Source organism: Lontra canadensis, unplaced genomic scaffold, assembly GCF_010015895.1.
Source record: "Lontra canadensis isolate GAN:19392208 unplaced genomic scaffold, GSC_riverotter_1.0 scaffold88, whole genome shotgun sequence".
Classification (NCBI taxonomy): domain Eukaryota; kingdom Metazoa; phylum Chordata; class Mammalia; order Carnivora; family Mustelidae; genus Lontra; species Lontra canadensis.
In genome coordinates, this window is record NW_022631082.1 from 1,452,871 (window position 1) to 1,476,691 (window position 23,821).

General features: G+C 55.5%; 1 protein-coding gene across 3 annotated transcripts in view; it reads left to right on the forward strand.

The window, feature by feature from the left end:
• The window catches only part of KDM4B (lysine demethylase 4B), a 130,850-nt gene that overhangs the window by 563 nt on the left and 106,466 nt on the right, over positions 1 to 23,821 (forward strand). The window lies entirely within an intron of this gene.

Consider the following 23,821-nt stretch of genomic DNA (forward strand, 5'->3'; position numbering starts at 1 on the left):
GCCCAGGCCTCGGGCGCGGCCTGTTCGGGCCGCGGCCGCCGCGCTTTGTCCCGGCCCGCGAGGCGGTTGGGGGCGTTAACCGCCCGGCCCGGGGGCGCCAGCCGGGCCTCGGGCGGGGGCGGCGCGGCCGGACAATGGCGGGGACGGGGGCGGGAGGCGGGGGCGTCCGGCCCGGGGCCGGGGGCGCGCGCGGGGGCTGGGCCGGGGCGTCCCCGCCGGCCCTGCACAAAAGATGACAGCGTGGGTGGCCCGGCCCGGCTGGCCCTGCCCGGCTGGGCCCTTCTCTTTTATTATTCACAACAATCCTGATAATTAAAAAAAAAAAAAAAAAAAAAAAAAGAACGAGGCAGAGACCGAGAGCTCGCGAGCGCTAGGGAGCTAGCGATCCCAGGCCCCGACTGGCCCCTGCCTGCGTTTCCGCCCCTTCGGCTCCCGGCGGGGTCACCGGGGCGCTGCCCGGCCGCGGCCCCCGACGCGGCCGTCGCTGCACCCCACCCCCCGCCCCGAGACAGCCCCCCGCGCCGTCGTGGCTTCCCAACTCGCTTCCTATCTCCCAGCCCCCTACAATAAGCGTGCAGTCTGGATTTTTAAAATTATTATTAAAATACGTGTCCACTTGGTAGGCACCTCGCAGCTTCCAGACGCGTCCCCTCAGTGCCTCCCTCTTGGAGCCCTATCGCCATCCCAGAGACCCCCTTCTCTGGAGCAATCGGTTGTGGAGTCGCTCCCGCCGCGACCCGGTTGGGAGCTGGGGGACGGACTCACTCTGCGTGCGGGGGTCCGAGTCCGCGCCCAGGGGGCACGGTGACACTAGGTGGAATGGGGTGCGTGTCCACCTGAACGCCGTGGAAGGTTTTGCCGGCGATTGTCCTCCCCCTGGGGGCGGGGGAGGCGTGGACTGCGCTTCCGTGTGTCCCATCTGTTTTGGGGCGGGGGGAGGATGCTTTTGTGTTAATAATTCAGGTGCATTTGGGGAACTGTTTCCCGAGTTATGAAACTAGCGAGAAGGTGGTTCTGTTGGGTGGAATCCGGTGATCCTGCCTGTGAAGAGTGTGTTCTGGTCGGTGTGTCTCTGTCAGCTGCTTTTATTCAGCAAGTTCCGTGGGGCCCCACGCGGTGCTGGCTCTGTCTTGGGGTGGGAGGATAGTGGGATGCATTCAAGGCTTGGGGGCCCTGCCCCACCCCTCTGCCTCAACAGCCATTTATGTGCTTGTCCCCAGGCTGGAGAAAGCCCCTAAAACGGGTTCATTAGATGACTCTATGGGCTTCTGTCGCCGCCACCCGAGAGCTAATGACTCCCCTAATTCTCAAATAATAGCTTCCTTATGAGGCTGCGGGAGGGTTTGTCAACTCGCTGGTCAGCCGTTTCTGGCCGCCTCTGCAAGAGCTGTGGACGGCCTCTCCTGTCTTTGCAGCCTGGTGTGTGGAACCCTGAAGGACAGAGTGTGAAAGTCGAGGAGTCAACTTGTGATTATGGGAGTCGAGGGTTTCTGAAACTCGCTGGCCCTCTTTCCGGGTTTCTGATTGGATGCTGGGTGAATCTCCGTGTTCCTCCGTTTGCGCCGGGGACACCACGCCGGTCAGGCTGCCCTGCCCTGGGGGACGTCACTGCTGGGGAGCACAGGGGGTGGCTCCATGGAGGGGGGTGGCCCGGGGCACCCAGGTGTGGCCGTGCTTGCATGCACGTCCGGTGGCAGTTGCCGCCCGTGCATGTGTGTGCACACTCATGGGAGTGTGTAGCTTTTGAGACTCGAAATACCTACAGGTCTTGGAACAATTGATTTTCTCCCATTTTTGGATCCTTTCCTCGTTGGGGGTGGCCTGCTAAGGAGATTGTGCCCTGCTGGTGCCGAAAGGTAGTGCTGATTGGTCATTTAGGACCCCGCCCGGCCTTTGTTGTACTTTTCCTCAGTCCCTGTGCCATCCTGCAGGAGCCCTCTAGGGTGGTCAGCCTCCTCCCCTCCCCTCCCCTCACCCCTGCCGCTCTGTCTGTGCTTGATCCCGGTGCTGCTGCCTCTGCCCTCCCCTGCCCCACCCCCATCCCCTGGAGGGGCTCAGCCATCTGTTCTGGCTTCTATGTGACACCTGTGAGAAGGCGGGGGTGGGGGGGGAGCGATGGAGCGCTGGGACAGGTTATAGAGAATTGCTAACTTGAGGGGGCCTCAGTTCTCATGGGGGGAAGGGAGAGGTGAGGGTCCTAGGGTGTGAATCCCACCATCCGTGGGGGTCTGGTTGAGGGGATGGGTGGGTGGTGCCGGACTGAGACCCTGGCAGATGAGCCTTTTAAGTGGCCTCCTTCCTGGGCTGTGGAAGCGTGGTGTGGGGTTCAGAGCTCTGTGACCTTGGGCCAGTCACTTGCTCAGGAACAAAGTTAGGGGGGTCATGAAGCCTTCCCAAGTTGGGGGGCGGGGTGAAGAGCGAATGACCTGCTTGCAAAGGGCATGACTGTGGAGGGCCGCACAGACCTGCTCGGTCACCGCCGAGCCTCCCCCACAGCCTCGGACGCCAGGGCTCCTGGCTCTGCTCCAGAGATTTGCTGCCCCCAGGGGCCTCTGTGCCCCAGCTCTTTCCTGCCCCGCCCTGGTGAGGATGCTGGGCAGCAGACGCCAGGGCTGAACCTGGACTCCATTCTGACCTGCTGTTCTTGACCGTGTCCCTGGATTCCTGTCCCCCCCTCCGTTCCCCATACAGGCTTCCAAGTGTGAGGGACCCGGGTTCACATCCCTCCCCCAGACCACATCACGTCCCTTCTCTGGGCCTCAGATTCCTCACCTGTAAAATGGGTGCAGTGAGAACGTATGCTGGGTCGTTGTGGGGGATCAAAGGGGTTGAGAAGCACTGAATGCTTTGTGTGGCCCCGGAAGCTGGGAGCTGGACACGGTTGATTACTGGTGTGTGGCATCAGCTCCTGTCAGCGGCTCCCTCTGCCTGTCCACATTTGATCGGCTGGTCCTCCCTGGGACCGCCCTGGGCACTGTAGGATACTGAGCAGCATCCCTGGCCCCACCCACTTGATCCCAGGAGCACACCCACACCCCCAGTGTGACAACCACAAATGTCCTCAGACATTGCACAGTTGCCCCCGAAGGAGATCGTGTCACTTAACCTTCAATCTTGCAGCAGCCTGATGTTTGGCTGTGACCCTGCTCTCCCTCAAGTTCTGGTGTCCCTTGTCCCCTTCCTCCCCTCTGTCCTTGAATAGGGAGGGGCTTGTATTTGCAAACAGTGTCTGGCCAAACTCAGCCTGCCTGTCCCAGTCCTTAGTCCTTCCCGGCTGAGCTCTCACTCTGCCTCTCTGGGGCCCTTCCCAGCCTGCAGCTTCCTCTTCAGGAGAGGAGGGCACCCATGGACTTGTCCGTGCCGCCTGGTGGGCGTGGCCTCACCCCGAGCCTGCCCGGGTGCCATGCTGAGGCTGGCTTCCACCTGTCACCATACTCCCCCCCCCCCCATCCCCCACCATACCCCTTCCTGTCACTTTGCTTAACAGTTCTCTTTACGTTTACTTTGAGGTGACTCACTTCTTTAATCTTGCCTTCTCCCAAGCAGTAATGTCCATGAAGTTGTGGATCCGTTCATACGCTGGTTGCAGACCCTTTGATCCAGTGAAAATGGATTTAACTCTGATATTAAAAAAACAGGTTTGTGTCACCACAGTAGGAAGGCCCGAGTGGGTTGATGAATTGATTTTGTTGTTGGATGAGTTGGTTTTTGAGTTTCCTCCTCCACTTTGACTTGGCCTGTTCTGGGAGCAGCTTGCTGGTTAGAGAAGGTATTGCCACGGGTCTGTCACTTTTCACTCCTGCTTTCTCAAGGAGCTTTTAGAAGCTCTAAAAGTGGTCAGCTTCTACTCAGAATGCTCCAGTAGCTTCCTCAGGTTCCTGGAGAAAATTGGGAGACCCCTTCCCATGGCCTCCCTGCTCTGTCCTCTGTCCTTTCTCCTTGCCCTACTGTTCCCCCCATCCTGTGCCTCAGTCATAACCAGTTTCCCTGCCTGCTCTTCCCTGCCCTGCCTCAGGGCCTTTGCATTGGCTTTCCCCTCACTCTTCTCGTCAGCTAACTCCTTGTCTCTTCACGTCTCAGTTCAGAGGCCATTCCTGGCCGCACTGCCTAAACTCACCCTTCCAGCCTCTGTCGCTCCCCATCCAGCCTTTTCTTCCTCGTGTTCAGCACTGCCGTAAACACACAAGTTAATCTGTTTATATATTTATTGTCTGTCTCATCCAGGAGAACAGAAGCTCTTTCTGTAAAGGGTCAGAGAGTCAGTCAGTAGTTGTGGCTTTGCAGGCCGGTCTGCCGCTGTGGCCCAGAACTATGGGAATGAACGAATATGCCTGTTTTCCAATAAAGCTTTATTCGTGGTCACGGAATTGGGAATTTCACCCGTGATGAACGGTTTCTCTTCCTTTGATTTTTTTTTTTTCTCACCCAAACATTAAAAAAAGGTCAAAACCATTCTTAGCTCCAAGGCGGTATAGAAGCAGGAGGAGGGCTGTAGTCTGGGAACCCCTGCTGCCGGGCTGTGAGGTCCTTGCTGGAGGAATGACGTGTCTGCTGGCTGCTGCGTGTCTCCCCAGCACCGAGGGCGGTTGCTGTTCTGCAGTGCAAGTTCAGTCAACCCTCCTTTGCTGGACGAATGAATTGCCGTCTTCCTTCCGTCAAAACAGAGTCCTATTCTGTATTAGAAAAAAAATGGGTTCCGGGTTGTTTCAGGGGAAATATAAGAAAATGTTATGGCCCGGTCCACCAAACAACCCCCAAATGAAGGAGGAAAAAAAGTAGCTGTGAACAGGAGGAAATATTTTGCTATGTGCGGTGCCCGAGACCCCCTCCAACCTTGCCTACCGCACCCCAGAAGATTGGGAAGAAATGTTCGCAAAAGATGGGGAAGGAGGCTTCTTGGCATAAGGAGTTTAGTTTTGGCCTGGCAGAGGGTGAGGGCTTAAGAGGAAGACGAGTTTCCCAACCATTTCATTTTGTAAGCATCTGACCCGTCCTCTTGACCAATACCTGTGCCCTGGTCAGAGGGGGTGGCGGAGTCCTGTGGGGTGGTTTTCTTTTCTTTTTCTTTTTTTTTAAAAGACTTTATTTATTTATTTAACAGAGATCACAAGTAGGCAGAGAGGCAGGCAGAGAGAGAGGAGGAAGCAGGCTCCCCGCTGAGCAGAGAGCCCGATGTGGGGCTGGATCCCAGGACCCTGAGACCATGACATGAGCTGAAGGCAGAGGCTTAACCCACTGAGCCACCCAGGCGCCCCTTGTGGGGTGGTTTTCATAGTCACCGGCTGCTGCAAGTCACTGGGGACACTTGGAAGAGGTGGCTTCGTGGGCGTGAACACTGAGCCGTGTGGGGTGGGCGGGCGACAAGGTGACTGTTGGATGGCGTGTGGTGGGCCCAGGAGTGCGCCCGGTGGCGGCACTGGCTCCCTCTTGCTCCTCCAGCACGACCGCGGCGGGAGGACAGCGGCTGGCTGGGTTTCCGAGCCAAGGACATCTTCAGCAACTTGGATTTGGTACTGTCCCAGGAACGTTCTGACTCGTCAGAGAAGCATGATTTGTGCTCACGCCTTCTTTAGTTGATGGAAAGAAACAATCTGCAGAGGGTTCCAAAGGTGCCTGTCCTTTTTGGCCTCTCTCTTTCTGCGCCTCTCCATCTCTTTCTCCCTCCTTTCCTGCCCTCCCCTCGCTTCTCGCCCCCCCCCTCCGTGGTCCCAGTGAGCGTGTGTAGGCAGGCAAGGGTGGGCGCGGGCGGCATCGTTGGATGGCGTGTGTGGAGCTGGCCGTGCTTTCGGCAGCCGTCAAGCGCAGAACTGTCCCGTCGCTGTGGGTCGGGGCTGGAGGCCTTGAGTGGGTCTGTGCGGTGGACAGAGAGTGAGTAGGTAGGAAGCAGGTTGCTGAGGGCCGCCGCGCCCTCCGCCTGGGTCTGCAGGTACGGATCAGGGTGGTAACTGCGTCGGATTTGGCACTGTTTGGTGACCCGTGATCAGTTACATTTCTCAGATGAGCTGGACAGCGAGCTGTGAAGGGGTGATCTCTAGCTGGGGCGCTCCAGATTTGCCCTCAGATGATGGCACGTTCGGGACCGCTCCGGGTAGAGGTGGGCCTGGCTGCCTGGTTTCCCGGCTGCTCGCTCCGGGCTCCTGGGAGGGAACATGGGAGAGATGGTTTGGGTACGGCAGCGGTTGGCGGTGCGTCTGGAGTTGGGCTTCATGCAGAAGAAGCCGGGGCGTGGGTCCCCGAGGCCTCTCTGATCAAGGGCCAGCCCGAAGCCAGCAGCAGGCTCAGGGATGGCCTGATGACAGGGGTGTGCAGGGATCCCCGGACCTCATGTGGGGTGGGAGTGGGCCGCACGCCCTGGCATTTCTGGGCAGCCCGGACAGCGGCCTGGGAGCTGGCTGGGGCTGTCTCCTCTCAGTCACCCCAAATGAGGGGGACCCTGGCTGGCTGGGCATCCGGACTGGGAGAGTCTGTCATCTTGCTTTTGGCCCCCTCAAATGCCCACAGTTCCCCCGCTGTCTCCTTTAAAACCCCGTCTGGCAGGAAGAGCCGGCCCCTGGTGCGGTGGGCCTCCCGGCTCAGGTCGGTGGGCCGCATGGATCTGATTATCCCGGTCACGAGTCGAGCGGCCTGCCCGCGTCTAGCTCGCGTGAGTAAAGCCCCTGGAATTTAAACTCTTGATTCACTGTGTTATTCCAGCTCAGTGTCCCCGAGGAAGAGTAGGGAGTCGGGAGAGAAAGCTCGGTCAGTGACACCCCCGTTCTGGAAGAGAAGGCGTCCTGTCACCCTCTCTTCCCGGGTTGCAGCGCGTGGAAGCCACAGCATGGTCTGGGCTGTGCTTGCGTCCTCGCGTCCTGCGCTGGCACCAAAGGCAGGGCAGAGCCTTGGCTCCTGGGCAGTGTCGCTGGGCGAGGACCCGGCCGCTCTGTGCGTGGAGCGCCTCTCTCTGGGCCCCACAGAAGGAAGGCGGGTGGTCGGACAGAGGGCGGCGGGGAGCTCGCTGGCCGCTAAGCCCTGCGGCAGGGGGGCGTGGCCGGTGCCGGCGGACCCTCACGTGGAGTGGGGGTGCAGTGGCCTCTGCAGACACTCCAGCTGTGTGGCCCGCCAGCCTCAAGGCAAAGTGCAAAATCAGGAATCCCAGAAGGCTCCTCACATGTGGCCCTCGGCCTGCTGACCCGTGGCTCCTCTCCGTGACCCGGGCCGGGCTGTGGCTTCCTAGCAGACGCGCGGCCATGGGAGCCCTGGCGCCCTCTGAGGGCACCTGCCAGTATGTGGAGCGTGACAGTTGTTGTCAGCCCTGCCTGTGTCTGGCCAGGTGCCGGTGGCGGCCGGGCGAGCAGTGTCTCCGGCCCACAGGGGTCATGGCTCGTGGCGGAAGGCAGAGCAGCTGCGGGGTGCAGAGGGGACCAGGGGAGCAGAGCTCACAAGATGCATAGAAACCAGGCCGGTGGAAGCACGGGGCAAGGGTGGCGTCTGCTGGCTTGGGTGGTGGCCAGGAAGATGACGGAAGAGTCACCACTTGAGCCGAGCCTTGTCATTGTGGGCGCTGTTGGATGGCAGGTGGTGGAAGTGGGGGGACCTTGGAGGGGGTGTTTGGGGCCGTGGCCTCGGGGACCTGTGTGAAGACCACGGGGGGAGGCAGGGAAGCCCGCCTATCTCTTGGGTGTCTTTCCTTCCCCCAGCTCCCCACACCAGGCTCCGAGGGGTTCAGGGGAGAGGGGGCCCTCGAGGATCCCAGAGTCTAAGACCAGAGCTGTTCAGGTCGTCGGGGAGAGCCACAGGATAGCTGCCCATCGATTGGCTCTGGGAGGATGACTGGACCCTGAATCTTCTAGAGCTGTCCCTTGTAAAGTCCTCCTGCCCTGTCCTCGTCATTTTGTGTATATATTTTCAAAGTAAATCCTGTGCCCAGCATGGGGCTCAAACTCGTGACCCCAAGACCAAGAATTGCATATTCTACGGACTGAGCCAGCCAGGTGCCCCTTAAAAAATATCTGTCTGATATATATAAGGTATTGTTTATTTGACAGAGCTAGCGAGAGAGCGCGCACAAGCAGGGGGAAGGGCAGAGGGGGAGAGAGAAGCAGGCTCCCTGCTGAGCAAGGAACCCCATGTGGGGCTTGATCCCAGGACCCCGGGGTCATGACCTGAGCCTAAGGCAGACGTTTAACCGGCTGAGCCACCCAGGCGCCCCCATATTTTTATTGAGATGTTCACATGTCAAAAAATTCACCCTTTTCAGCGGACAAATTCGATGTTTTTTAGAACATTTATAGAGCTGTGCAGCCATCACAACTCTCAGATTTCAGAACATTCCAGAACCTCAGAAGGAAACACCATACCTATTAGTCACTCTCCCCTGCCCCCCGGCCCCCGGCACCCACACCCCCCTCCCATCTGTGTATGAGCCTGTTCTAGACATTCTACAGAAATGGACTCACACCCCGTGTGGCCTTCTGTGTCTCGTTCCCTCCCTGGGCATCTGTGCGGGGAGGCTGGGCCTCAGGGTGCGGGACGGGTTCTGAAGATGAGGGTCAGGCACGATGACCCAGCTTGCTGCGGGGGTGCTCAGGCAGCCCTTTGCGTGCCCAGTTCTGGACTCCTGTGTTCAGTGCTGGGTCCTCACCTGCTTGCCCTCCTCTTGCTCCAGCCCGGGCTGGCCCAGTGGCTCCCCTGCGGGACCTCTCCGGCAGAGCAGGGCCTGCGAGTGTCTGTTGCCTGGAGCCGTGCGGTCTTGGCGTGTGGCTCCGGCTTATCCACTTCCTGGGTTCTGTAGGTTCACCTCCTGGTCAGTGGGCCTGGGGCCTCCCTGCCCGGCGTCTGCCAGGGCTTGGCCCAGAAAGGGGTGTCCTGGTTCCTGCTGGCCTGGTTGGTCGTTCATTGTCCAAGCCTGAGTGGGCCTCCCTGAGAGCTTCATGTGTCTCGGGAGAAGCCCCACCCGTGCCCTCCTTTCTGAGACGCCCCCCACCCCCCACCTCTGCAGTCTTGCCAGTAGCTTTCAAAGTGAGCTGCCTCCTTTGGGCCCTTTTCCTTGGTCCGGCTGGCTCCAGCCTTCCCAGGGGTGTGAATTATCTCTTCAAAGGCAGCGACTGGGTAGCTAAGTGTCCCCTTAGGCCTTGCAGGAGGACCCCATGAAGCCCACTAGCCCGAGAGTTGCAAGTGGGCCTCCGTTCCTGCCCAGGTGTTCCCCCACCCCTCTGAGTTAAAGGGGTCAGTGGGTGCCCCCTTGCCCTCCAGGGGGAGTGGCCTCACCACCCTGGAGATCCTGAAATGCAGCTGGGCTCACCGGGGAGGTGTAAGGGCCTCGAGGGGTGTGGATTGCAGCAGCACACAGCCGGACGGCTGCGCCCCCTCCCGCGTGCCTGGCCGGTGCCTTCCCTGTGGGGGCAGTGCCGCCCACCTGCGTGTGTGTGCCCTTCTGTCCCCCCGCCCCGGCAGAGGACACCTGTGAGCCCCCGGGGGTGAACACTCCCTGAATGTCAGGTGACAAAGTTGGTCCCGCGCCTCATGCCATATACAAAAACTCCAGAAGGCTTAGCGACCTGAATGTGAGACCTGAAAAGACATGTTTTCCCAAGGCAGCGCCATCCAGTAAGGAGGCAAAGCAAGACCCTTGTGTAAGTGCAGTTTTTACAGCAGTTATATCGGAAGGTCAAAGGAAACAGATGAAATTAATTTGATTAATGTATTTTTATTGAATCCTGTGTACCTGAAATGTTCTTGTTTTAACATGTGATCACTGTGAAAATAGTCATGGGGTTGTTTTATGCTCCTCTGTGTTGTGTTGGTACTGGCTGTCTTTCTCGCTCAGTGCTGGTCCCCCGCCGGGCCAGTTCTTTGGGGGGCACCCCTCTGTCCCTGGATGAGCTGAGCACCGGGATGGGGTTGGGGACGCTGGCCATGGGGGTGCCTGGCACTTAATGGAGACTGGGCCCTTCCACCCGCCTCCTGTTTCTGTCCGCCTTCCCGGTCGGTCAGAGTTTCTGGAGCTCTGGGCCTCTAGCTGGAGAGACAAGACAGAGCCGACAGAAACCGGCTGTGGCCGCTGAGGTGTGCGAGGGCAGGGCGGTGACCACTGCAGGGGGGTGTGGCCCAGGGAAAGCCCTTTGTGGGGGCCCACGGGAGGCCCTGAGCCTTTCATGGAGGAGGTAGAAATCAAGCCAGCATTTGGAGGAGGAGGAGGCTGTGGGCCCGACCCAGAGGTCAGGATGGCCTGCCTTGGGGAGGGCAGGGGCTGAGCCCTCGAGGGCCCCGTTTTGGGGTGCTGTAGTAGGGAAGTGGAAACAGCCAGAGTCTGGGCTCTTTGAGGGCCATGGCTGAGCCAGCCTGCAGTGCCGCCTCTCCCTCTGGGCTGTTGGGCCCCACGGCCAGGGTCCCGACCCTTCCTGTGCGGCCCCGCAAGGCCGCCTCTCACGGTTTACAGGGACAGAGAACTTCGTCCCTGCTGTGAAGGCCGATGAGTCCCCGTGGCTGAGCTCAGGGCCGGGCCTGTGTGGCAGGGAGGTGGGCTGTGCTGGGGAGCTGGGCGCTTAGCGCTCGAGCTGCTTCTGCTAAGGCCTCACAGGAGCCTGGAATGCTGCGTTGGCTGTGGGTTCTCCCAGGAGAGAGACTCGTGTAGAAGCGGTGCTGGGAAATTGCACCTCCCGGCTGCCGCCGGTCTTAAATGGCCTGAGGTCTCAAGGCAGGATGGCCAAAGGGGTGAGTGGCCAGAACGTGTACCCACGTGGCCACCCCCCCACCCCCCCCCCGCCGCCCCAGGTCTGTGTCCTTATCTCCAAGACGGGGCCCAGGGCGAAGGTCTCCGCTGAGTTGAGTGGGCACCTGCAGATCTTTTCATGGATAGTTCCTACCCCAGGGCTGTGCTCCCAGGGGACGCTGGGTGGCACCTGGTGACATCTGTGGTCGACAGAGTCGGGGGTTGCTGCTCTGGCCCCCACGGTGCCCAGGACGGCCCCACAGAGAGCGACAGGCCCGGCCCCGTGAGCCTTCAGGCGATCACAGTAACAGCTTTCCCCTGCACGTCTGTCTTTCCTCACCCGCGAATCGAGGTATCGCCACCAGAGTTTCTAAAACCACTTCCCATTCCAGAGTCGCCCGTGGTTTTCCCACCGCTCTTCCGTAATTCTGCTGGGAAGGGAGCTCAGGAACAGTCAAGGTTATTAGAAGGCGCCTTGAAAATAAGTTTGTTTTTTCTTCCTCTGGCGCTTCTTTATTTTAATGGGGCAGGTGGGAGGGTTTGGTCGAGGATTCATAGACTAGGAAGCAAGGGCCCTCCCTGTTCCCCGGGGACGCGGGGCCCGAGGCAGCCAGGCCAGAACTCGGAGTCCTGTGGCCTGTTCCACATGCCTCATTGCATTTTCCCCTCCAGTGAACTTGGGGCTGCCATAAAAATGAGCTTGGAGCCGCCAGCCTGGAAAACCAGCGTCCTGGACCTAGTGGTGCTGCCCGGGCCAGTCTGAGGGCTCAGGGCGAGCACATGGATTTCGCAGAGCAGCCCTGGGGGTTGGCATCTTGGTGAGGCTTTGTGTCCCTCGGCTGCCACGTGTCCTTGGCGCGGCCCCCACGACATGGGGCACCGGGAGCTGCCGCCGTGCGGTTCCAGCACCTGCTCCTTGAAGCCTCAGGTCTCCCTGTATTAATTAACTTGGCCTTTAACCAAAAGAAGTCCTGGGAACGTTGGGGTCCGCCAAGTCCCATGGCCATGTTCCTAACAAGCCTGCCGGAGGGGTCTTCTATTACAGACGTAACTCGTGTCCACGGTAGAAAGCTCAGCAGTGCCGATGAGACAAAACCCAAAGAGACGAGGCGTTGTCTAGTCCCTGGGAGCATCTGACGTGTGCACCTGGCCCGGTGGACTTCGGGAGAACCCTCTGTGCTCCCGGGGTCCGGTGGTCGGTTCGGGGCTGGTGGGACATCCTGCTTGCCCTGAGGTGGTAGCTGGGGAGGCCAGTGTCCTCCCGGTGGTGGGTAGGGGTGCCTGGTGCCTGAGATCCTGCTAGCGCTCGGGTGAACCGGGCTGGTGAGAGCATCTAGTCCCCAGGCCAGAGCTGTCCCCGGGGACTCGGACTGGGCTCGCGGAGGAGGGGCCTGGTGGGGCTTCTCCGGCAACCGCCAGGACTCTCCGCCCTTGGCCTCCGTTATGTCTGCGTTGGGGATTTCCACCCTGGAACAGCCCCACAGCATAAGAGAGGGCCTCCCCAGCTCTGATCGGTCCCCCGAATACCGGCCTTGCACGCTGAGGCGCACACCCCCCCCTTGCTGGCTCCCGCGTGAGGCTGGCCCAGAGCCCTGGTGGCTGTGGGACCTGGAGAGTGGCCTGGCTGGGGGGTCCCGTAGCCGCCCCCACCGTGTCCAGGAATCCCTAACAGTCCAGGTGCTCAGGAAGACCTTGTCCCGGGGATTTGGGGGCAGACCAGCATTCTCTTCCTCCAGACTTGGTTGGGGTCTCGAGTCAGTGCTGAGAATGGGACCCTAGCTCCCACACTGCTCTGCCCCTGACCTGGGGCGAATGGTGCTGCCTCTCTGGGCCTTGGCTGGCACCCGCACATACTCTCCTCACTAGAGGTAAATGGGGTGAGGTACGGTAAGGAGCATTCAGTGGGGGGCTTTCAGTGGGAGCTTTAGTGCTTAGGACGAGCTGACTCCTCCAGCCCCAACTTTGTAGGAGATAACAGAGGCACACTGCAGCCCTGGCGGCCTGCCAGACGTCTCCATGCTTTACTGTACAGGCTGGGTGCTAAGTAGCCAGCAAGGAAGAGATGGCCCCTGGGTGCTGAAGCAAGGGAGTGGTTTGACTGGGAGGGACAAGGGGTGATGGTGCTTTAACTGGGTGGACAGGAATCCGCTCCCAGGAGGGGACATTCGGGCAGAGAGCTGAATGACGAGGAGGTGCCAACCTTGAGGAGATCTGGAACAGGAAGTTCCACATGGAAGAACATATAGTACATGCAAAGGTCCTGAGGCAGAAATGAGCTTGGCATGTTTGAGGATTGGATGGAGTCCCATGTAGCTGGAACACGATGAGCTGGCAGGAGAGCAGTAGGCCCTGAGGTTCAGAGAGGCCAGGCCAAGTGGCTCTGCCCCTCAGGCTACAGGGAGCCAGACCCCATTAAAGGCAGGGAGAAGCCTGGGGAGGGGATGATGAAGGCAGAGATTTATGTGTTTTCAGACACTCTTCTGGTGGCTGTTGGGAGTAAAAGGCAGGGAACTCCAGCAGTCATCCAGGGTCCTGATCCCAGGGTCCCAGGGTCCTGACCCCAGGAGCTGCGACAGTGGCTCTGAAGAAGGTGGTCTGGTCTGAGGGGAAGGAGGACTGGATTGGGGGGGAGGTGGATATGGAGGCAGCAGACCAGTGAGGCCTCAGGAGAGGATTGGATGTGTGGGGGGAAAGGAATCAGTGCTGACTCCCAGGTTGGAACAGCTGATTTCCAACCCTCCTTTCTCCCAGCTGTGTGACCTTGGGCAAGTCACTTAACCTCTCTGCGCCTCCTCTTCCTTACTGGTGATACATAACAAAAAGGTGCCTACCTGAGTTGTGATTGGAGGAGTTTGTAGATGGGGACCAATTGGCACAGTGCTCCAGGTGTGGGCCTGTCTCCGTGTGGATGCTGGGCCCAGAATGGAAGGCACTGGGGGGCACTGGTTCTTTGTGCTCCCAGGATGACAGGCAAGGTTGGGCCATATGAGCTCATCCCGTTGGTTGTGTCAACCAGTCTTCCCTAGCTTTATTGTTCTCCCTTTTAAATCTTTTTAAGATTTTATTTGTTTATTTGAGAGAGTGAGCAAGTGAGAGAGCACAGACCATGGGGAGTGGGAGAGGGAGAAGCAGGCTCCCCGCTGAGCAGGGAGCCTGACTCGGGGCTTGATCCCAGGGCCCTGGGATCATGACCTGAGCTGAAGGCAGACGCTCAACTGACTGGGCCCCACAGGCGCCCTGCATTTTCTTGTTGAGAAAGAGTTGAGACCTTGGTGTGAGAGCAGATCGTTTTTCACCTGGAAATGGGGGCTCTGAAAAGGAGAAAGCTCCCGCAGAAGGCAGGACTCCAAAAGCTTCGCAGATATTCCCTGCCCGTGAGTAGTTCAGGGTTCTGCTCTGGAATGCGGGCTTGGGGGTGGGTGGGTCCTGGCAGGATTGTGCTTCGGCTGAAGGAGAGATGCAGTGTGGGACTGAGAGCCTGGTGGGGCAGAGCTCATTTTAGAGATCAGGCGTACAAGGCAGATCTCACATGCTGCTTGGAATACATTATTCAAGGCGGCATTCAGACCGTCCTGCGTCTCTTCGGGGTCTGTGTTGTGAAAACACTCGGGCAGCTCTGGTGGCCTCTCTGGCTGCTGTTTGGGGAGCATATCAGGCAAAAGGGGGGTAGTCTTGATGACGGTGCGGTTTGAAGGGTGTTTGTAAGTCTGGATGGAGAAGGCCCTTGTTGGTGGCTGTCACTGTGTTGGTTCCATGTATTTTATATTTTAAGCTTTTTATTATGGAGACTTGGAACACATATAGGGGTAGACAGAATAGGGTGAAGAACCCACTTGTCCCTATCACCCAGCCCCAAACCATCAGCCCATATGACAGTCTGCCCTTCCATCACGCCATCCATATGAAATATCTTAAATGTTTTTTTTGAACTTTATATTTTTCAAGAGTTAGACTCCCAAGAAGTTGCAAAAATGGTACAACGAGGGGCTCCTGGGTGGCTTAGTGAAGCATCTGAGTTTGGCTCAGGTCATGATCCTGGGGTCCTGGGATCGAGCTCTGCATCGGGCTCCCTGTTTGGCAGGAAGCCTGCTTCTCCTTCTCCCACTCCCCCTGCTTATGTTCCCTCTCTCGCTGTCTCTCTCTCTGTCAAATAAAAAAAAAAAAAATCTTAAAAAAAAAAATGGTACGGGCGCCTGGGTGGCTCAGTGGGTTAAATCTTCTGCCTTCGGCTCAGGTCATGCTCTCAGGGTCCTGGGATCGAGCCCCGCCTCGGGCTCTCTGCTCAGCGGGGAGCCTGCTTCCCTCTCTCTCTCTGCCTGCCTCTCTGCCAAATAAATAAATAAAATCTTAAAAAAAAAAGGGTGGTATAAAGAGATCCCATATACTTTTCACCCGTCTTCCCTCAGTGGTGACAATTTATTATAACTACAGTCCATTGTCAAGACTAGGAAGTTGACATCAGCGTAATATATCCCGGGCCTGACTGGGATTCTACCAGTTTTTATCGTGCACTCACTTTATTGTACGTCTGAGTGACATCAGCTGCAGGATTTGTGTAACCCCCTTCACACTCGAGATACAGAGCTGTCCCGTGCACACGAACGAGCTTGCTTGTGCTTCCCCTTCAGAGTTACTCCCCACTCCCACGTCCTCCCCCCCCCCCCGGGTCCCTGCGGTCATTGGTCTGTTCTTGTCTATAATCTAGTCATTTCGAGAACGTTACGGGATCATACATCATGTGTCGCCTTTGGGGATCCAAGATGTTGCCTGCATCAGTAGTCCATTGCTTTTTATCGCTCGGCTTTCCATGCCGATTTTATTTTATAATCCTCTGTATTTCTGTGAGGTGAGCGGTGTTGACGGAGTCTCATCTTTCATTCCCTATTTGAGCCACTGGAATCTTTTCTTCCTTGCTCGATCTGTCTAAAGGTTCATTAATTTTGTTGATCTTTTCATGGAACTGACTCTTGCATTAGTTGGTTTTCTCTTATTCTGTTCATTTCTGCTCTGGTCTTTATTATTTCCTTCTTACTGATTGCTTTGGGTTTGGTTTGCTCTTCTTCTGGTGTAAGGTACAAGTTTGGATTGTTGATTTGCGACGTCTCTTCTGTTGCTACCGGCAGCTGTGACTTTCCCCCGAAGCACTGCTTCGCTGTGTCCTGGTAAGGTTTGGTTTAGTTTGTCTTCATATTCATTTACCTCGAAGTGTTCTCTAATCTCTCTTGTGATTTCTTCTTTCACCCATCGGTTATCTAAGAGTGTTTTTTGGCAGGGGTGGGGAGCGTCTGGGTGGCGCAGTCACTTAAGCCTCCGACTCTTGGTTTCAGCTCAGGTCGTGATCTCAGGGTTGTGGGATCAAACCCCGTGTGGGGCTCCGAGGTCAGCAGGGAGTCGGCCTGGCTCTCTCTCCCCCTCTCTTTGCTGCACACACGTGTGCTTTCTCTCTCAAATAAATAAATCTTAAGAAAAAGAAGAGTGTGTTTTTAAAATTTCCACACGTTTGTAAATCCGCAAATATCTTTTTGTTACTGATTTATAATTTTTGGTGTGGTCAGAGAAGCTACTTTCTATGATTTGAATTCTTGTTAATTTAAATGAGGCTTGTTTTATCATCTAACATATGGTCTGTCTTGGAGAACGTTTCATCTGTACTGAGAAGAAAGTATATTTTGCAGCTCTTAGTGGGGTTCTCGGCACATGGCTGTTGGTGTAGTGCTGCTCAACGCGTCTCTTTCTTTGTTGTTCTTGCCTGGCTGTTTGACCCATTGTCGAAAGTGGGGTATTGTGGTCTCCAACCATTTTTCTTGAGTTGTCCCTTCATTTCTTTCTTTTTCTCTCTCTCTTTTTTTTTTTAAGATTATTTATTTATTCGACAGAGAGAGAGATCGCAAGTCGGCAGAGAGGCAGGCAGAGAAAGGGGGGGGACGCAGGCTCCCCGCTGAGCAGAGAGTCCAATGTGGGGCTCAATCCCAGGACCCTGAGATCATGACCTGAGCCGAAGGCAGAGGCTTAACCTGCTGAGCCACCCAGGCGCCCCTTGTTTTTTAAAGTTTTTATTTAAATTCCAGTTCGGGGCGTCTGGGTGGCTCAGCGGGTTAAGTGTCTGCCTTTGGCTCAGGTCTTGATGCCGGAGTCCCGGGATGGAGCCCTGCATCGGGCTCCCATTTCCACAGGGAGTCTGCTTCTCCCTCTGACCTTCTCCCCCTGTCGTGCTCTCTCTCTCTCTGTCTCTCTTTCTCTCAAATAAATAAATAAAATCTTTAAAAAATCATAATAAAAAAATAAAAAATAAATTCCAGTTTTTTAACATGCAGTATAGTGTTAGTTTCGGGTTAGAATTTCATGATTCGACACTTGCATATGCACCCAGTTTGGTCACAAGTACATTTTTTAACCTCCATCCCCTATTTCAGCCAAGCCCCTGCCCACATCCCTGCTGCTAACCCGTCAGTGTGTTCTCTGTAGTGAAGAGTCTGTTTCTTGGGGGCGCCTGGGTGGCTCAGTCGGTTAAGCGTGTGCCTTCAGCTCGGGTCATGATGCCGGAGTCCTGGGATTGAGCCCCACATCGGGCTCCCTGCTCAGTGGGGAATCTGCTTCTCTCTCTGCCCCTCCCCCTGCTCGTGCTCTTTCAAGGAAATAAATAAAATCTTAATAAGTTTGTTTCTTGGTTTGCCTTACTCCCTTTTCCCTTTGCTCACTCATTTTGTTTCTTAACTCGCACGTATGGGTGAAAGCGTATGGTATTTGTCCTCTGACTTATTTCACTTAGCAGAATACACTCTGACGGTGTCCGTGTTGTTGCAAACGGCGGCATTTCATTCTTTTTCGTAGCTGAATAATACTCCACTGTAGTGATAGACCACCTCTTCTTTATCTGTTCATCAGTGGATGGACGCATGGGCTGTTCCCGTGGTTTTACTATTGTTGATCATGCTGCTGTTAACATCGGGGTTCACGTATCCCTGCAGATCAGTACGTTTGTATTCATTGGGTAAATACCTAGTTCTGTTTTCAACTTCCAAGGGCACCTCCATACCGTTTCCCAGAGCGGCTACCGCTGTTTGCGTTCCGCCCACAGTGCCTGAGGCTCCCCTTTCTCCGCTCCTCACCAACACTTGTTTTCTGCATTGCTGGTTTGAGCTCTCCTGACAGGTGTGCGGTGGTAGCTCGTCGTAGTTTTGATTTGCATCTCCCTGATGGTAAGTGGCGATAAGCATCTTTTCCTGTGTCTCTTGGCCATCTGGATGTTGTCTTTGGAAAAACTTCGTCTGTGGTTGGCTTCTGCCAAGTTTGGAATTCGATTATTCATTTTTTTGGGTGTTGGTATTTTGATCAGGATGGCATTAAATGTGTAGATTGCTTTGGGTACTATAAACATCTTAACAGTGTGTGTTCTCCAGTCCAGGAGCATGGAATGTCTTTCTGTTTGTGTCATCTTCAATTTCTTTCATAAGTGTTCTGTAGTTTTCAGAGTACAAATATTTTACCTCTTTGGTTAGGTTTATTTCTAGGTATCTTATTATTTTGCATGCAGTTGTAAATGGATTGATTCCCTAATTTCTCTTTCTGCTGCTTCATTGTTGGCGGATAGAAACGCAACAGATTTCTGTACCTTGATTTTTGTATCTTGCAGCTGTACTGAATTCATCTATCACTTCTAGCAACTTTTTGGTGGAGTCTTTTGAGTTTCCTTTTTAAAAAGTTTTTAAAAAAGGGTTTATTCATTTGAGACAAAGAGAGAATGAGTGGTGGGGAGGGGCTGAAGGAGAGGGAGAGGGAAAAGCAGAGTCCCCACTGAGCCAAGAGCCCCATGCAGGGCTCGATCCCAGGACCCCAGGATCATGACCTGAACCCAAGGCAGACGCTTAATGACTGAGCCCCCCGGGGTCTCCTCTGTCCACATGGAATGTCATTATTGATATAGTTGGATTTACAGCTGTGATTTTCCTATTGTTTTTTTGCCTCCTGCCCTTGGTTCTTCTCTTTTGCTGCTGCCTTTTGCATTAAGTGCGTATTTTCTAGTGTAACGTTTTAATGCCTTTAATGATTTTTCCACTGCATTTTTTTAAGTATCTTTCAGTGTCCGCTCTAGGTCTTACATGCTTCTTATCAGAATTTCCAGTAGTATTGGAGGCACATCTATGGTGATTGCTGTTGAACTAAGGTTGCTGGGGATTAAGGTCGTGCGATCAGTGACAGAGCTTGGGTTTTTCAAGGCCGCTTATGCATCGGGCTGTGTGCGTGGGGCCTGGCTCTTGCCCAGACTCCCTGCTTGGTGAGATGAGCGCAGCACAGTCTTAGGGTTGCTGTGCCTGTAGGTGTTTGTCTCAGGCTTGGGCTTAGGAGGGCCGTGACTCTCTGTCATCACCCTGCGTGTGTTTTGGCCTCTTTTCCCTTGTCCCATCTCAGCTGACTGGTCTGTGGCTCTGATCCTGTCCCTGGATTCTGGATCTGGGTCAGCGGGTCATGCCCACTCACAGGCGGGCAGGTCCTCGGTCTTTAAGGCTGCCTGATCCTAAGCATAGCGACCCATCTGGGAAGGCCGGCAAGGGGATGGGGGGGGGGCTTGTTACCTGCTTGTTAACTGACCCCTTTTGTGGGAGCCTAGGGGGGCAGCCTGCATGGCCGTGTCAGGATAACACCGGGCAGGGGACCAGGGGCGGCCGACGCAGGGAGGCCTTGGCGCTCTGGATGGATTCCGTGGAAGCTTCAGAACAGCATCAGAGCCGCGATCAATCTTCCGGGAGCTCTGATACGTTCATTTTCTGGCTTGGTACCTTTTTTTTTTCCTTTTTAGTAGCAGCTTTATGAAGTAGAATTCCCATGCCATACATTTCCCCCTTTTAGAGTGTACTGTTCTGTGGTCGTTAGTACATCTCCAGGGGGTGTACCGATCACCACCGTGTGGTTCCAGAACTTCTCTGCCACCCGACAAGGATGGTGTGCACCCCGTACCTTTCAAATAGTCCTGCCCTGTTTCCCTGTCACACACGTGGACTCACACCCCACGTGGCCATCTGTGTCTGGTTCCCTCCCTGAGCGTCGTGGGCTCGGGGTCCGTCCCCGGGGCAGCACGGGGGAGCCTCGCTCCTGCTGGTGGCCGGGGATGTGCGCGTGGGAGCATGGACCACGTTTTGTGTGTCCGCTCACCCACCGATGCGCACTTGGATGCTTTCCACTGTTTGGCCACTGTGACTAATGCCTGTAATGCAGATTCCAGAGCTCGTGTGGCGGGTTTCGCGTGCCCGCTTGTCTTCATCTCTCTTCGGTGGATGCCTTGGAGTGGAACTGCTGCTCATAGGGAGACTCCGTGTAACACTCGAAGAAACTGCCAGATTGTTTCCCAGTGTGGCTGCATGGTTTTTGCAGTCCCACGGGTGGTACCTGAAGGCGCCAGTTGGGGTAGGCATTTTAAATTTGAATTGGGTGGCTCGTGGCTATTGTAATCCTGCTGGTGATGGTGTCATCTCGGGGTGCTTTGCCTCTTTCCCCTGAGACTGGTTCCTTTCTACACGGAGGGACCAGCCGGTTGGGCTGCCGGAGGGACAGGACCTCTGGGTGTCAGGCCCCACTCTCGAGGTGGGCTCTAGTTTATTGTTATGACATCGGAATGAGCCTTATCACTAAAGAGAAGTCTGTGTGAATGACCAGTGTCCCCAGCCCCCAGAGATAACCATCCCTGGTGTCTTGGCCAAGACTCTCCTGGTCATGGGCTGTGTACGCCTCCATTTTTGTAGGGATGTGGATGCTTTTCTCTTTGGGTAACGTGTATATTTTTTTCTCTTTAAAACCACGCAGCGGTGAACATCCTCGCTGCCTGTCCTTTGAGGGGAGATTGTGTGAGCGCAGACGCTTGGCGCATGGACACCGTTTCTGTCTTGAGTCACGTCACTTGGTTGTCCATGGCAGGTGGTTGGGTGGAGGCTCCCACGGTGGCTGGCGGCTCCCATCATATGGGGCACAGCCCCAGCTTCTGTCTGTTCTTTAACTGTCACCTCCTCGTTGTCTCTCTCTCTCTTTTTTTTTTTGAATTGCCAGTTCAATAGCCTTGGCCCATCCATTAAACTGGGGGTTTATATTTTCTCTTGACTTACAACAGGATTTCTCAAACTATTTGCTGTGTTTGAACCAGGCCGTTCTCTGGGGTGGGAGGAGGGGTCCAAGGCGCCGTGGGGGCTGAGTGGTATCCTTGGTGCCCACCCACGATGTCAGGAGCCTGCCACCCCCTGTATGACAGCCACAGACGTCCCAGACATTGTCCATTGTGCCTTGGGGGCCGGATCGCTCTGGCTGAGAAGCAGTGTTTTGGAACATCCTTTCCTGCATTAGGGCTGTTAGCACCCTTTGTGTCACATTTTTTTTCCCCCCTCAATTTCTCATTTACCTTTCAGCTTTATTTTCGATGTGTTGGTATATAGAATGTTTTCAAGTTTATTGCCAGATTTGTCTTTAAAGCCTGGTCTTGTGACCTCCTTGGAGAGCTCTCCTCCACCTCCTCCCTGCCCCGCCAAGATTATAAAAATGTTGGCCTGCTCGCACTCTTAGGGCATTCATAAAGGCTGCCATCTAGAAGCTGCGGGCGGGAGGAGAGCTGTGTGTTTTCCACGCGTCTCCCCGCCGGTCCGTGTGGGCTGGTGATCCACATAGAGCGCGTCTGCCCTGTGGCCGGCTCTGTGGTCTCAGACAAGTCACCCTACCTCCCCTGTGCCTCAGTTTCCTCATCTGTGAGATGGGCTCTGACGACAGTGCCTGCTTCCTGGGGCTGATCGGACATGCCAGGTGTTTCGAGCTGTGCCCGCATGTGGGTTTACCCCCCCGGGCACGAGCTCTGCAGGAGGGCCCAGAGCCGACTCTAGAGGGAGGGCGGCGTTCAGGGAGGCCGGTAAAGCTGCGCAGACTCACGGGGAGACTCACCGGGGGACTCACTGGGGCCACGAGGGAGGAGTGGTTCGTCTCTGAGCGCGTAACCTGTATTCCTCTGTGCTGCCCGGCCCTGGCCCCTCCCAGAGCCTGCGCGGATTGTAGGGGACACAGGCAGAGACACAGGAAGACCATTTTGTTACCCATCATAGTTCTGAATGCCAAATTATGGCACATCTAAGACCTGTACATCTGGATAAAGAATGGAATTTGAGCATCTGCCAGGCCCCTGGCTTTTTGCAGGGAGCTTGGTTGGGGGTCCGCCCCCGTCTTGGTGTGGTTTCAGCCCCTTGCCCGTGGCTGTGGGCCAGGGGGACAGGTGGCCTTTGCCCATGCTGCTTCCCTGACCCTGTGGAGCCAAGTGAAGATGGAGGTGGGCTGGCTTGTCCCTGACGCTCCAAAGCAGGCACTGGCAGCCGTGCCCACGGCCCTCCTGGGCTCCCTGGCCTTCCGTCCAAACAGTCCCTCCTATTTTTACTTCCCCAGTCCAAGCGCTTCCTTTTCATCGTTTGTAATTCAGGTGTTTGGAGACCTAACTTCAGATCTATAGAGAAGTTGCGAGGCCAGTTTCGGGGTGTGCTTCTCCTGCTTGCTTGAGCGCTGACGGTTTGCTCGTCTGCTCCCCTCCTTTGCCTGCTCTCCGCATTTTTCCGGAACCGTTCGAGAGATCTGCCCCTTCCCCTCCAAATACTTCAGGGTTTGGTTCTTCCAGACAAGGGATGCTCTTAGCAAATGAGTCAAATCAGGAAATTAATTCTCAGAATTCTCAAGAGAGAGTCCAGGATCGCACGGCGTATTTGGTTGTCTGGCTGCTTTCATTTCTTTCAGTCTGGAACAGTTCCCGAGGCTGTGTTCGGAGTTCATGACTTTGACGTTTGGGAGAGGACAGGCTGGTGATTCTGATTCTGCAGGGTGTCCCTCAGTGTGGGCTTGTCTGATGGTTTCACGCCGTTACACACTTTTGACAGGAACGTCCTGGAAGTGACCTTGCATCCTTCTTAGCATATAGTATCCGGAGGCTCCTGGTGTCAGTTTGTTCCACTTCTGGTGACATTAACCTCCATCACTTGGTTAAGGAGGTTTCTCTACCCTAAAGCGGTAGGGACTATTGTCTGATTTGTATTTAGTAAGTAGGTTCTGGCGGGGAAGTAGCCTGACACCATGTGCGTGGGACGTTCCTCCAGCGTCCGGTGTTTTGTTTTGTTTTGTTTTGTTTTCTTAAGATTTTATTTATTTATTTGAGAGAGAATGAGAGAGAGTATAAGAGGGGAGAAGGTCAGAGGGAGAAGTAGACACCCCATGGAGCTGGGAGCCTGATGCGGGACTCGAGCCTGATCGGGACTCAATCCTGGGACTCCGGCATCATGACCTGAGCTGAAGGCAGATGCCTAATGGACTGAGCCACTCAGGCGCCCCTCCTTTTGCATTTGTTAATCGGCATTCTGCTCTAAGGACCAACTGGCTGTCTCTTCTTCCCTATTTTTTTTTTTAAGATTTTATTTATTTATTTGACAGAGATCACAAGTAGGCAGGGAGGCAGGCAGGCAGGGGGGGAAGCAGGCTCCCCGCCTGAGCAGGGAGCCTGATGCAGGGCTCGATCCCATGACCCTGGGATCATGACCTGAGCTGAAGGCAGAGGCCTTAACCCACTGAGCCACCCAGGTGCCCCGACAATGGCATTTAGAAACCAAGATCTCGGTGTTCACTGTGCTCATTGCCACTGGGGTGTCTTTGCTTCTGGGTCCTCTTGTTGGCTACAGCTGGGAGTAAACCCACACGTGCATATATTTAACATTCCTGTGTGCGTGTGTGTATCTCTGTCTCTCTCTCTCACACACACACACACTCAGACGTTTCTGCATCTGGTCATCCACGTATATGCACTGCGACCCATGAGTTCACACTGCTACTTCCCAGTCCCAGTCTCCCACACGGGCTTCGTGCCGTCTTCCCCATTCCTTGTTTATAACTCCCTCTCTGTCAGCAGAACCCACCTCATCACCAAGAGTAGAAGAAGGCTGCGGAGGAGGAGTTAATATTTTGTTGTATCTTTATTTCCGGGGCAGTTGGTTCCAAAATCGTGTTTCAAAGCAGGTTGGGTTAGTTCTTCCTTTTCTTCTTTACTGTGGTTCTATTATTACCCGGAATATGGTCTATTTTAATTATCTCTGTTCTGTATTTGTTGTTGAATTCCCCTCCCCCCATAAGCTG